At 44.0% G+C, this 12733-nt stretch overlaps 1 long non-coding RNA gene across 1 annotated transcript; it reads left to right on the forward strand.

Annotated features, from left to right (window-relative positions):
- The first annotated feature begins 208 nt into the window (after positions 1 to 208).
- Positions 209 to 11907, forward strand: LOC128850484 (uncharacterized). The gene is made up of 3 exons (XR_008447893.1): positions 209 to 337; positions 6434 to 6532; positions 11785 to 11907. It is a non-coding gene; the product is annotated as an uncharacterized LOC128850484 (long non-coding RNA).
- Positions 11908 to 12733: the final 826 nt, after the last annotated feature.

Below are 12733 nucleotides of genomic sequence, written 5' to 3' on the forward strand. Positions count from 1 at the left end.
GGTTAAGAGGCAGTGATCAGACGCAGGAGGTCAAGGGCCCGACCTCAGCTTTGCACCCGTGGGAAGTGATCTCGGTGCTGTGACTTGTGTGCATACGCAGCGCTATAAATAACATCCACCAGGATCGCGACCGACGTTTGAAGAAACGTGACATATTGCAGAGTGCCACATGGCACTATGCTGTAATACCCCGCGATAATAACGGGAATATAAGCAACTGTGAACAGCCTATAATTTTAGTTGGTGTATTTAATCCACAACACATTGGCTTCACCTGGAGCAGGTCAGAGATGGCTCCAGCAATGAGGAGGGCTGAGGAAATCGACTTCATGACAAGGTAATGACTAGGTAATAGGGACAACAGCATCCAGCAAAAAGTTTATTTAGTGAAGATAAAAGTGCATCTCACTGGAGTAACTTTGCTCCATATATATTTTTATGGATGTGTATGACAACTTTACATTGCAGGAATCTCTACATAATAATAAAACCAGAAATTATATTGCTCACCAGCAGCTAAATTGTCCCATATATTGTCAGATGGGGTAAATGTTTTCAGGCTGCTATAATTTTCTGCATATCCTATTTATTGCTGCAATTATTGTTTCACTGTTAACAATAATTTGGCTCAGCGTTTTGTTGCCAGGTACTTGCTTTGTTTAAACACCAGAAAATGTAATCCATAAAGGAAAAAAAAGCCTTTGTATTTCAAAGCATTTGCTTGCGAATTCGACAACATGTAAAATAGTGGGGTTTATTATTATTATTATTTATTTTATCTCTTGTCTTGACCTGTTTACAAGCAGAAAAGAGTAAACCTCAATAAGGTGTTTGAATTCATCTCATGACCTTGTCCTGCAGCTTGGGAGATGCTGGAAGGTTTGTTTCTCTCCTCTGTACTTGTGCAGCCCCCGTGAAAGCAGGGTTTGGGCTCACAGCCCAGCCTGGCAGCTCAGAGAGACGTGCAGCACCCCACTCCTCTATCCAACATCTGTGCCTGTGGACTTCTTCTGATCCTCAGATTGCTGCCGTCTCTGACTGGGAGGGGGGAAAGAATTTGCCAGCTCCTCAGGAGCTCTGGAAGCCTCTAATCAAGAGCTATTGTCAGTGCAGACAAACTCAATTTACATCATTTCCCAGGCCTAGCTTCGTGCTTTACTTCTGCAGTAGTTTTGCAAACACAGCTTGTAGGTTAGTGTGACCTTCCCGCCAGCCTATCTCACCCCGGCCAGCGAGCCGTCCTGCCTGAGGGATGGCTGGGAAGTTTCTGTGAGCTGTGCAGATCCTGAGGTGGATAATGCTTTCAGATCCTCTGGGAAAGCCTAAAAAATCAGCATCTGTGCATAGCAGCCACTGACAGGACTCAGCTAAACAGCCTGCTGGGTGCGGACATGTGTCGGTGCTTTTTGGCTCCTCACTGTATGAGCAGAGAAATGAAGTTGGGGAAGGGTTGGGAGCACAGAGGTTCTAGGAGCTGCTGAAGGACCTGGAGTTGTTTAGCCTGCAGAAGAGAAGGCTGAGGGAAGTCATAGAATCATAGAATCACCAGATTAGAAAAGATCTCTGAGATCACTGATTCCAACCGTACTATCTGCCAATAAACCGTATCCTTAGGTACCTCATCTACCTGTCTTTTAAATGCCTCCAGGGACGGGGACTCCACCACCTCCATGGGAAGCCTCTGCCAGTGCTTGATGAACCTTTAGGTGAAAAATGTCTTTCTAATGTCCAATCTGAACCTGCCCTGGTGCAGCTTGAGGCCATTCCTCTTTGTTCTTTCACCTGTCACTTAGGAGAAGAGACCAGCACCCACCTCACTGCAACCTCCTTTCCAGTAGTTGTAGGTGGTGATAAGGTCTCCCCTCAGCCTCCTCATCTCCAGGCTTGTTGCTCTCTGCAGCTCCCTGAAAGGAGGTTCTGGTGGGGTGGGTGCTGGTCTCTTCTCCCAAGTAACAAACTATGGCATGAGGGGAAACTGCCCCAATTTGCAGCAGGGGAGGTTTAAGTTGAATATTACAAACAATCTCTTTTCTGAAAGAGTGGTAAACCTTCGGAAGAGGCTGCCCAGGGAAGCGGTGGAGCTGCCACCCCTGGATGGGTTAAAAAAACATGTAGCAGTGGTATTTTGGGACATGGTTCAGCAGGCATGGTGCTGTTGGGCTGATGTTAGGACTGGATGATCTTAGAGGTCTTTTTCAACCTTAATAATTTCATGATTCTATGAAGCTGAAGAGCATTCCAGCTAAGAACTCTGGATGATGATGTAGGAAATGCATAGCCTGGGGTTGAGGCATCACGAAAGTGCAGGCTGATGCAATGCCCACCCCCCTCCCCATGACCTCATATTCAGTTTTGGTAGATGGCTTTTGTTCATCCAGGGATTTGTGGGCATGGGGACAGCTGCTTCAATCTTGCTGCTTCTCCCACCACCCCGATTTAAGCAGGATCTTGCTAGAGGTGTGGGGGACAGGGAGAGAGACTGGTCATGAAGGGCACTGATACAATAAACCAATATTGCTTTGGATATAATTTCATACTAGTTCAGATCAAGGAGTCATTATAGAGCAGCCTTGGAGTCTCTGGAATGAGAGCCATCTGCCTGGAGGTCTGCCCTGACATGCAGGTACCGAAAGATTGGGCTGTCTCCCTGCCAAGTGAAGGAGCTGTGGAGGTGCTGGGAGTGCGTCTGGGTAGGAACTTAGGTGGAAGCCACAGATGGCGTAAGAGGCCTTTACTGCCAAAGTTATCTGTAAGTGAAAGTCTGAGCTTTTGGGCTACGTCTGGCCTGTTCTAACTTTTCTCTTGGAATGTTCCCGTGCAACTGTCACATTTGTTCAAAGGAGGAGCAGCGTGAGGCCAGCTGAACCTGAGAATGAGTCTTAAGAGGAGCGGCTGAGGGAACAGAGGTTGTTTAGCCTGAGAAAGAGAAGGCTGAGGAGAGACCTTATCACTGCCTAAAACTACCTGAAAGGAGGTTGTAGAGAGGTCTCTTCTCCCAAGTGATAGGTGATAGGACAAGAGGGAATGGCCTCAAGTTGCACCAGAGGAATTTCATGTTGGACATTAGGAAAACATATTTCACCTAAAGGGTTCTCAGGCTCTGGCAGAGGCTTCCCATGGAGGTGGTGGAGTCCTCATCCCTAGAGGTATTTAAAAGACAGGTAGATGAGGTACATAAGGACATGGTTTATTGTCAGATAGGTATGATTGGACTCAATGATCTCAGAGATCTTTTCCAACCTGGTGATTGTATGATTCTATGATTCTCTCAGCCACAGAAGAAAGGGCAAGCCTGGTCTGTTATTACCAAAGGTCCATGCTAACCTTGTGGCCTCCCACTGTGATGGGAGAGGTGATGCTGCACATCCCCATGCTGTGCCCTCTGCAAAGGGCAGCACAACCAGCTAGATGTGGCAAGGTATCAAAACAGCGCTGCTGAGTGATCTTGGCAAAATCAAAGGTCTTTGCGAGCTGGAGCCGGGTCTGTAGGGCATTGCCGGCTTTCTTTTTAAAGGCTTTTCTCTTTTGAGACTGGTGAATATAACTACCTAAGATCAAGGTGTTACTCTTTCATTGGAAGCTGTTTCATTTTACGGCATTCCTTTACAACAAAGCAGAGACGAGTTTGTGCTCTAATGATGGGCACGACTGTTTTAGATAGGGGAGCTACTGTTAGCATAAAAACGCTATATACTGTTGGCATCGAGTGCGCTACTCCCACTGGTTTCCAAATTTTGTGCCTCCGTGTGCAGATTCCTAGAAAGTCTGTGCACATGTGAAAATATTTAAATAGCGCATGTTTTCTGTAAGCTCTGAGAGGCACTGAACAGATACACTGTCGTGAAGTTTAGTGTTTTAAATATTCCTCACTGAATAAATAGAAGCAGATCATCCATGAAGGATGACTGTTTATTCTGCTCATGAGAAGACCTTAATCATATATTAATGACTGTAATACTTGACCTTCAAGGGTGAGATAACCTACATACATGCAAAATCCCATATTGCTACACCTTGAACTTTGTATAACATTCAGATACCATTGCTGCACTCTTAAATATGTGCCATACCTATTTGACCCGTGTATGCCTGCACTTGCATTATAAGGTAATAAATAATGACTTCTGGGGGTTAAGGAGTCTTCGTAAGAGCTGCTCCAAATCGATTAATCAGTAACTATTGATTACCAGCATGTTCTATTAATTTCATTATGATGTCTAAAGGGCAATCCATAGCAATTAAATAAAAAGTCGTCTGATAGCTCGTGGTAATTGAATTTGTAAATTTATTAGCTTATGTTCATTTACTCCAAATATAAGTAATTAATATTTTATGCAACTGTTTTGAAAGTGAGAATTCTTTGGGGATTCCTGTAATTGGGGCAGACAGACCTATTTCACTGGGAACCCCGAATGCTGAGGAATGCTAATGATTTGCAAATAAAGGCAGAAACTTGTAACTAAGCTTCCCAGGCACAGTAGCTTCTGTCTGTGTGCGGAGAAACAAATAGACCAATTACCGATTTCCAAAGATTTTTCTGTTACTGTAAGCGTTTTCTTACCTTTCTTTGTATTTATCACAGGCTGCATTACATTTTAGAGCAGTGCTTCGGCTGTTAGTAATTAAAAAGAGGGGCTTCTTTTGTGGGAGAGGGTGCTGGTGTGTGGCTCTGCCTTCTGATTTCCAGTGCAACACCAGTTTCAACTTTGAAATGAGGTGAGAAGAAGAGGGGGAAACCCGTTTCTCAAAGTTAGATGAACCGTCCTGTGGTGAATACTGGAACATCTATTTTCTGCATTGATTGTGACTTTACGCGTCCATGCTGATCGCATGGAGAGATGGTCTACCGTTTGGAGTAATTATTCCTTTGGATTATGCCATAAATATGCCTGCTAGGTGAGGATGGAAGAGCAACATTTCTCTTGGAGCTCTCAAAAGCTTTCTGATTTTTGCTTTCCTTGGGGAAGCTAATAACTGGTATAGAGACAAATGCAGACATTATCAGGCAAAATTAAGGTATAAATCACTGGAGAGAGAATCTCTGTGTCGCTCTGCAGCGGTCAGGGGAAATCTGATTTTGCTCTCTACATTCTGTGTCATGTCTGTACCTCTGTCACAGCCCATTTGTTTGCCATCCCTGCCACTTCGTTCTTCTTCACTTGAGCGTGCGGCTGATAATGACTGACTGGGTTAAGGGGTATCGGAAGCTCTGTCTGCGCCCGAGGAGGCACCCGTCTGTAACCGGCCGGCGGGAGGTAGCCTGAGGCCGCTGTTGATTGCGTTGGCTCTGTGCCCACGATTGCAGTCCAGCTGCAGTTTTTGCTCACATCAAAGCTTGTTCTTTGCCTTGTTGTTGGGATGCAAATGCCATTTCTCTGTCCAGATAAGTTATTCCTCTTTGGAATAACTAAGGGTGGTGATGGGCACCTAATCATGAAGTCATTCATAGCCATGGAATGTCTGCAACCTTGTTATAGGGAGGAAGGATGGAGCTGTGGGGCCATTACAGCAAAGGCAATAGGGGATTTGTTTTGAAACTGGAAAAGATGGGATATTTAATCCAAGATCTCCACTTCTTCCAGAAGGATGCAAATATTAGCTTTGATGGTGAAGACTATCCATCCTCAGAATGGCGCTCCTGGTCAGAACAAGAAACAATTCTGCTTCTTGTATAGCACTTGGTCACAACATTCAGAGTGGTCTCGAGATGAATCTCCTGCTCTGATTGAAATAGTGAAAGACTGTGAATGGGATCTTGGAGTAAAGTCCACTGAGCTGTTAGATGTTATGGTTGTTCTGTGGCAACTGTTTCATTGATATGAATGGTTGTGCTGTTTCTTTATTTGTGACCTTGCCATGTCCACCACCAGACAGTATGTTCCATGAGATGCAGTCATCTGCCAAACTTTTGTTATTCAGTTGGTGATTTCAGTTTGTTACCTTTCCTCAAACAACAGGAAAGCTGGGGAGGGGGTCTTCACCAGGGAGTGCAGTGATAGGACTAGGAGGCATGTTTTGAAGCTCAAAAAGGGGAGATTGAGATGAAATCTTATGGAGAAATATCCTCCTGTGAGGGTGGGAGGCCCTGGCCCAGGTTGCCCAGAGCAGTGGTGGCTGCCCCATCCCTGGAGGGGTTCAAGGCCAGGTTGGATGGGGCTTGGAGCCCCTGATCCAGTGGGAGGTGTCCCTGCCCATGGCAGGGGGTTGGAACTGGATGATTTTAAAGATTCTTTCCAATTCAAACCATTCTATAATTCTATGATTCCATGAGCCTTCCTCTCAGAAACGTTGGGTGAAAAATTTTTGTCTCTTAGTTAATCTCTAGTCTTTTTTCCAAACTTTCTCTTTCCCTATTTATTGTTCTCCCATTTCTGGTGGTACCTGGAAAATAGAGTTCCTAACAATTTTTGTCCGTTTGTTTTCTTTTTCTCAGCTCCCCGGATTGCTGCACAATACATCACCAGGAATGGCCGTTCTGGACCTGCAGTGGGAATGCACCTGCTCTGCTGTCAGAGAGAATTCCTTTTCTCAGGTGTGTCTTTAATCCATTTAGCATGGCCTAAGCTGATTTCTTTTTTTTGTGTGTGTTGTCCTCTTTACTTATTCAGACCTCATGCCCTACAAAGTTAAATGTTTAAGAAGGATGTCTTTGCCAATATACAAACCTTAATGCTGGCAAGATATTCCGCAAAGTAAACACTAGTTTCTCTAAGCTCCTGTTGACAGGCATTAATAAAAGATGAAATTAGGGTAATATGGTGTAATCTTTCATAGCTGATATTTTTACATTCCAGGAGTAATTTGATGATGCTGTGTATTTCATCCTCTGATAGCCATATGCTGGCTGGCTTTCTCCCAGCTGTGGGTTGTGAGTATTTGTTGAACACTGCTGCCTTTTTCTATTATCAATTCTACCACTTGTGTTTAGTAATGGGCTATACTAATATGGATAAATCCACTAAATGGATTCAGTTGTTAGTAAGATGTGGGTGGTGTCTTTGAAAAGAATAACATCCCAGATTATTTCAATTATGTCGGTCACAGACTTCTTTTTATTGCCCTTTTACTTCCCTTATCTGTACTCTACAGTTCCCAGATTCTGTCACATATTGATTGCCATTAGCTTTCTCTTGAGTTTTCAAATGATAATTAAAAATATTTGTGTTAGTGTTTTCCCTTTAAGGAAGACTGGCAACTCTATTGTTGCTTTGTAACAGTGTTGGTTTTTCCCTTTGTGAAACTGTGGTTCGTTAGCCATATAGTTGTGGTGGTTTTATTTTTCCTAAAAGCATATGATAACAGAGAATAACTTCTGTTTAGACATAGTTACTGGTTTTTATCCTCTCTGATTTCACTTATAGTTTTCAGCTTTTTGAAATCTACCCTTGCAAAGCTGTATGTGATTACAATTTAGTCTCTCCTTTCCATACACGTAACAAATGCAATCAAGTCATGATCACTTGCACTCAAGAAACAGCTGGTTTCCAATTTTTTGGTTAATTCCTCCTTATTTACGAAGAAGATGACCAACACACGACTCTGTCCTCCTTTCCATCTCTCCACGCTGCTACAATATTGAGTTAAGAAATGCAAATGTAAAACCTCTATGTCATTGAAGGCTCTTTTAGTACTCTTGGATGTAGTTGAAGTTACTCGCTAACTGATAATTCCACTGAGAGTTGCATGACCTGTGCTTTCTCTTTTAGGACCCTTCTTCATAGAATCATAGAGAGATAGTTTGGGTTGGAAGGGTCCTTAAAGATTATGTATTTCCACCCCCTGCCATAAGCAGGGACACATCCCACTGGCTCAGGCTGCCCTAGCCCCATCCAACATGGCCTTGAGGACCTCCAGGGATGGGGCAGCCACAGCTTCCCTGGGCAACCTGGGCCAGTGTCTCACCACTCTCCTGGTGAAGAAATTCTTCCTAATGTGTAGTCTAAATCTGCCCCTCTCCAGTTTATACCCATTGCCCCCAGTCCTATCACTACAAGCCTTTATAAACAGTCCCTTCCCAGCTTTCTTTACCCTTTTAGGTATTGGAAGGTCACTATAAGGTCTCTTTGGAGCCTTCTTTTCTCCAGGCTGAACAAGTCCAACCCTCTCAGCTTGTTCTTGTGTCGGAGGACACACAAATGACTTTTGTGTGGGTTCACTGGTTTCTGCTAAACACCTTCCACTGTTAGCATGTTGTATGACCTGTACCTCCCTTCTTTGCTCAGAAGGGACTTAGCCTTGCCTCTCGTGCAACTTGGTAATTCTCCTTTGAAGCTTGTGTTCCGTGAAAGCTTTTATGCTAACCAAGGAAGGAAGTAGACAGATGCTATAAAGATGAACAGAAATCTCCCACATCCAACGTTGCAATCTGATTTTCTTCCACAAAGTCTGGAAACGCATAAAAAGAAAAAGCATTTATTTTGGGGGATGCAGGGAAGCAATGTGAGACTTCACAAACTGGGTCCTTGTAACTTGTACTGTGTGTGGAATTGAAATTCATGTGGGCAGATAAAGGAGGTTTTTCTTTTTCTCGTCAAAGTCATATGGCAAGAATTTCCTTTCCTTCATGAAAGCAGCATTAGATAGTCATGGCACAAGACTTATAAAGTGTTATCAACCCTATGGGAAGAAAAACATTAAAGATTTGTCTATGAATTTATTTTTCCTTAGCATAAGGGTGCCTGCATAAGCCGCCACCTGTGATCCATGCTGTCCAGGTCAAAAGACTTCAAAGCAGCACAGGGGAAGAATACTTTCTTTTTTGCATCTATGCATACAGAGGCCGAGATTAGCCTGTTTGCAAAATCCTTTTATATTCCCTTCCCTCAGTTTCTCCCTCCCCTTTTCTTTTAAAGACATCTGTTTAAAACTCAGCTCTCAGGCTAGACGGGGGTCCCTTGATTGCACAAGCATGCTCCTGGCTCTCTGATTCAGCCAATTAAGGGCTCAGCTAGCTAACATTACCATTTTAATGCTACTTATTGGGTGGCACAATTTGCTGCATGTGAAGAATAGAGTTCATGCCCCGCTATGTGCAAAGTGGCTTATTTGGCAAGTTTGCTGTTAAAGAAATCTTTAATTAACAGCGGCTGCAGTATTTGTTTTCTCTGACTGAGGTGGGGATAGGGAAAATGGAAACAAGCAGCAAACACAAGGATTAATTGTCAAGTTAAACTGTTTATACTGTTTTTGCTTAGGGTCTTGTTACGGTGCTCATCACTGGAACACTTTAGCTGTATTGCTGTTTTCTTGTTTGCATAGATTCTAGGAAAATATGGGGTCTGATCCTGCTGCTTTTAATGTAAGAGTTAATCAGAATTAAGTCTACATTACCAATTGAATCGCATCACGGTAGCATTGGCATAAGTTTTGGAAATTAAAAAAAGGAGCTTTTTGTTATGCCTAGAACGTTGTTAACAGGCAAATAGGAAGTGCACCTTAAATGCAGTGTTTTGAATATGTTAGTCTAATAAAAGTCTTAATCTCATCAAAATACAACTAATGGGTACTATTAGTCCCATTACAATGATAGGCACTCACAGCTCACATCATCTAGTTAATATGGAAAAGGCTTACTAATCACAGAGCCGAAGGCGTGCTGCTCCTCTGAAGGCAGGAGGGCAGGGACGGCAATTCCGGCCAGCTGGGCTTCGGTGCGGGAGGTGGAGGTTATTTGTTCATAATAGCTGCTGTCTGATGTGTGCGCTACACATAAACAAATGCGATGTAAGTGGAGGCTTGGAAGAAAACCACGCCAAAGGGCTGGCTGCTGGGCTTGGGCAACACCGGCTAAAAGTAAGCCTGAACAAAGAAGTATGGGTAGTTGGACTTGAGAGCCTGCAAAAAGCCATTGTGGATGCAAACTCAAACCTGTGTGTGGCTTGGGTTAGAGGTCTCAAAAGTATGACAGCCATAGGTATGAAACAAAAGAAAGAAATATGAGTGTGGGTTTTTTTCCTTAAAAGATTAGTCTGGATGTTGGGAACGTTAATGAATTGAAAGTGCCTCGCTGAGGTCAGGCTGTCGGCAGGTGCACATCAGCAGCTCTCCGTAGGTGCAGCAATAATGATTTGTAACTACAGAAAAGACCGAACCCTGCCGGGAAGCTGTACCCTAGAGCAAGGAACACAGAGAACAGGGGACAGTGCTCAGATACCTTGGTAACGGCCACGTAGCACAGGGCCAAAATAGCCTGATTTAAAAAGAAAACCAAAACCAGCCTCCCAAAACATTGTCTCATTTCTGCATGGGTTATTAGCATGTGCTAGGGCTATGTGTGAGCTGCCGTGTGCCCATATCCCACATTGACAGTAGTTTATCCTGAGTCTTTCTGTGCGGCTCTGCTTACTCCACTTTGAAAGCAGAGGACATCTGCTGCTGTAGAGAGCAACTCCTGGTGCATACTAAGAGCATTTAAGTATTTTCCATGTTTACTAGCCTTGAAACAGCTGAATAACCTCCTCTTAGGATGCTTTATCTTTTGCTTTGAATCCTGCGGCTTGAAGCTGTGCAGGATAAAAACCTTCAGGGGGTCATTTGGAACCATCACTAAACTAAAGCACACAAATTTATTAGCTTTTCTGCCTCTTATTTCTGTAACTTCTTGGTCATTGCTGTTTGTGATGGTCAATGAGTAACATTTTCCCTCAATTCTCTGAGGGAGGAAACAGCTTCATGCATTTTATTTTGGAGAGGAATCTCTTTGTGGAGAGAAAGCCAAAAGCAAGGTGGCAGAGGCTGTCCTTGGGTATGCAGAGCCGGCAAGAGGAGCCTTCCCTCCAACCCCCTGTTTGCGGTTCAGGCTGAGCTTTAGCACAACATGTGGCCTGTACCCATTGTCTGCAGCACCACAAAAGCCTTGATTGCTCCTTCCGTTGCTCCTCTCGGTGTAGCATTATCAAACATTTATTCAGCACGGCACACGGTACAGAACTCATAAAACTTCATAATAAAAAAATGTATTCGTGATGCCAGACCCCACGGAGGATGCGATAGCAAGATGCTGTGTTGTGAAGCTTCTCGGCAGGTTAAATAGCTGAGGAGGATGTGGGGGGAGGTTAATGGTTCAGTGGGTTGATTATTTTTGAAGGGTTAACAAATCCTTAAGGGAAAAGTGTTAACGGCATGCCCGAAAGAGATGGAGGTAAAAAAAGGTGGTACAAAGACGTGTGGAAATGCAAGGTAGATGGGAGGAATGGGTTAGGGAAAAGGCTTTGAAAGGGAAAAAGGTCTTCAGAGAACATACCCCAAGCTGCTTTTGTGCACATAAGCTTAAGTCACAAATAACCATCACAGGTGGGTGCCGACAGAGCTGGGGAAAGGCAGGAAGAGCCATATGGGCGGCGAGGGCAGGGATGGAGGGAGGGGGCTGATTACATTGCTCCCTTTTCCCCATATCTCTTTGCTCTGCCTTTTCTGCTGATGCTGCTTGTGCGTATGCAGTGACCTGACTGTGCGAAACAACACTCCTGCCTGCAGTACCGTGCCTGGTGGGGGTACGGCACTTCGTTCCTTGTGATGTGAAAGTCAGTCCCAGGGAGGCTGGGTGCAGCCCTGGAGGCTCCTGTGGTAGCTGGCTGATGTACAAAGGCGTACAGGTCTGCTGAATTTTATGGAGGGCAGGGAAGGAAAATAACCTGCTCACCCAAACCAGGGGCATAAGTTCCAGCAGAGCTGTCAGTTACCGAATCCGTCTGCCAGAGGTTTGCAACCGAGCTGGGTGGCAGCCAGGACTTAAGGGATGCTGTTCTCACCTTCCTTTTGTTTTGTTGGTCTTCTCTTTTTCAGCTGTTCTGGCCCCCAATCAAAATACCTTTCTTTCCCCCAAAACCCAAGACTTGGTGCAAATTCCTGTAAAGATGGTGTTTAGATGGTCCTTGTCAGATCTTCCCCAAATTGCCCTCCAAGGTGGGTAACTGTCGATGGTGAGTTTTGACTTCTCTCATCAATGGGGAGCATGGGTAAATACTTGAGAGAACTGTATATCTGTGCCAGAATTCGTCTGTGTAAAGAACGTCTGTCAAGCCAAGCTATGAAACAAGGAACTTCCATTTAATCGAGACCATAATAAGAAATAGAGCAAGGAAAGAGAAGCTCTGTAGTCAGAGCTGAAGCACGCAGGTAATGCTCAGCCCCTCAGAAAAAAACAGTCGAGATGTGAGCCTTTGAGAGAAGTGGGATAAAAAATACAGCTCACTTTATTCTAGCAATTCATTTACTTTTATAGAACTATTTAAAAAATGGTAGCAGTGAATTACTAGAAGAGAGCTTTATGGCAACAAGTTAATGACTTCAAAATCTGATTCATTAAAGAAAAAAATGTTACAATCACTCTTCCCTTGGGTTTGTTGTATATTTTATTTGGAATGTTTGTCAGTAAATTATGACTAATTTGAATTCATCCCTCTCTTTTTCTCAACACATTTGCAAGCAACTGCCTATTTAAATATGAGATGCTTCTAGAAGTCAGGCAAAAAGGAGCTGTGCCCTCCTCTTCCCCAAATCACTGGCGCAAGAATTGGTGGCAGAAGCTCTCTGAGAGAATTTGTGTATTAAGACAGATCAAGGCTGAGATCTGACCCAGCAAACCAACCTCCTCCTTGAGAGGTGTTACCCAGAAAGTTGTTATGCTCCAGGGTGGTGACTTTAGTGCCAGAGAGCATCAAACGTTTCGCAGTATGAACCCCTGGAAAAGTAGAGGAGTTTACCACAGGGGCTATTGCCCACAGATTACTGT

The sequence above is a fragment of the Cuculus canorus genome, chromosome Z (assembly GCF_017976375.1).
Source record: "Cuculus canorus isolate bCucCan1 chromosome Z, bCucCan1.pri, whole genome shotgun sequence".
In the NCBI taxonomy this organism is placed as follows: Eukaryota; Metazoa; Chordata; class Aves; order Cuculiformes; family Cuculidae; genus Cuculus; species Cuculus canorus.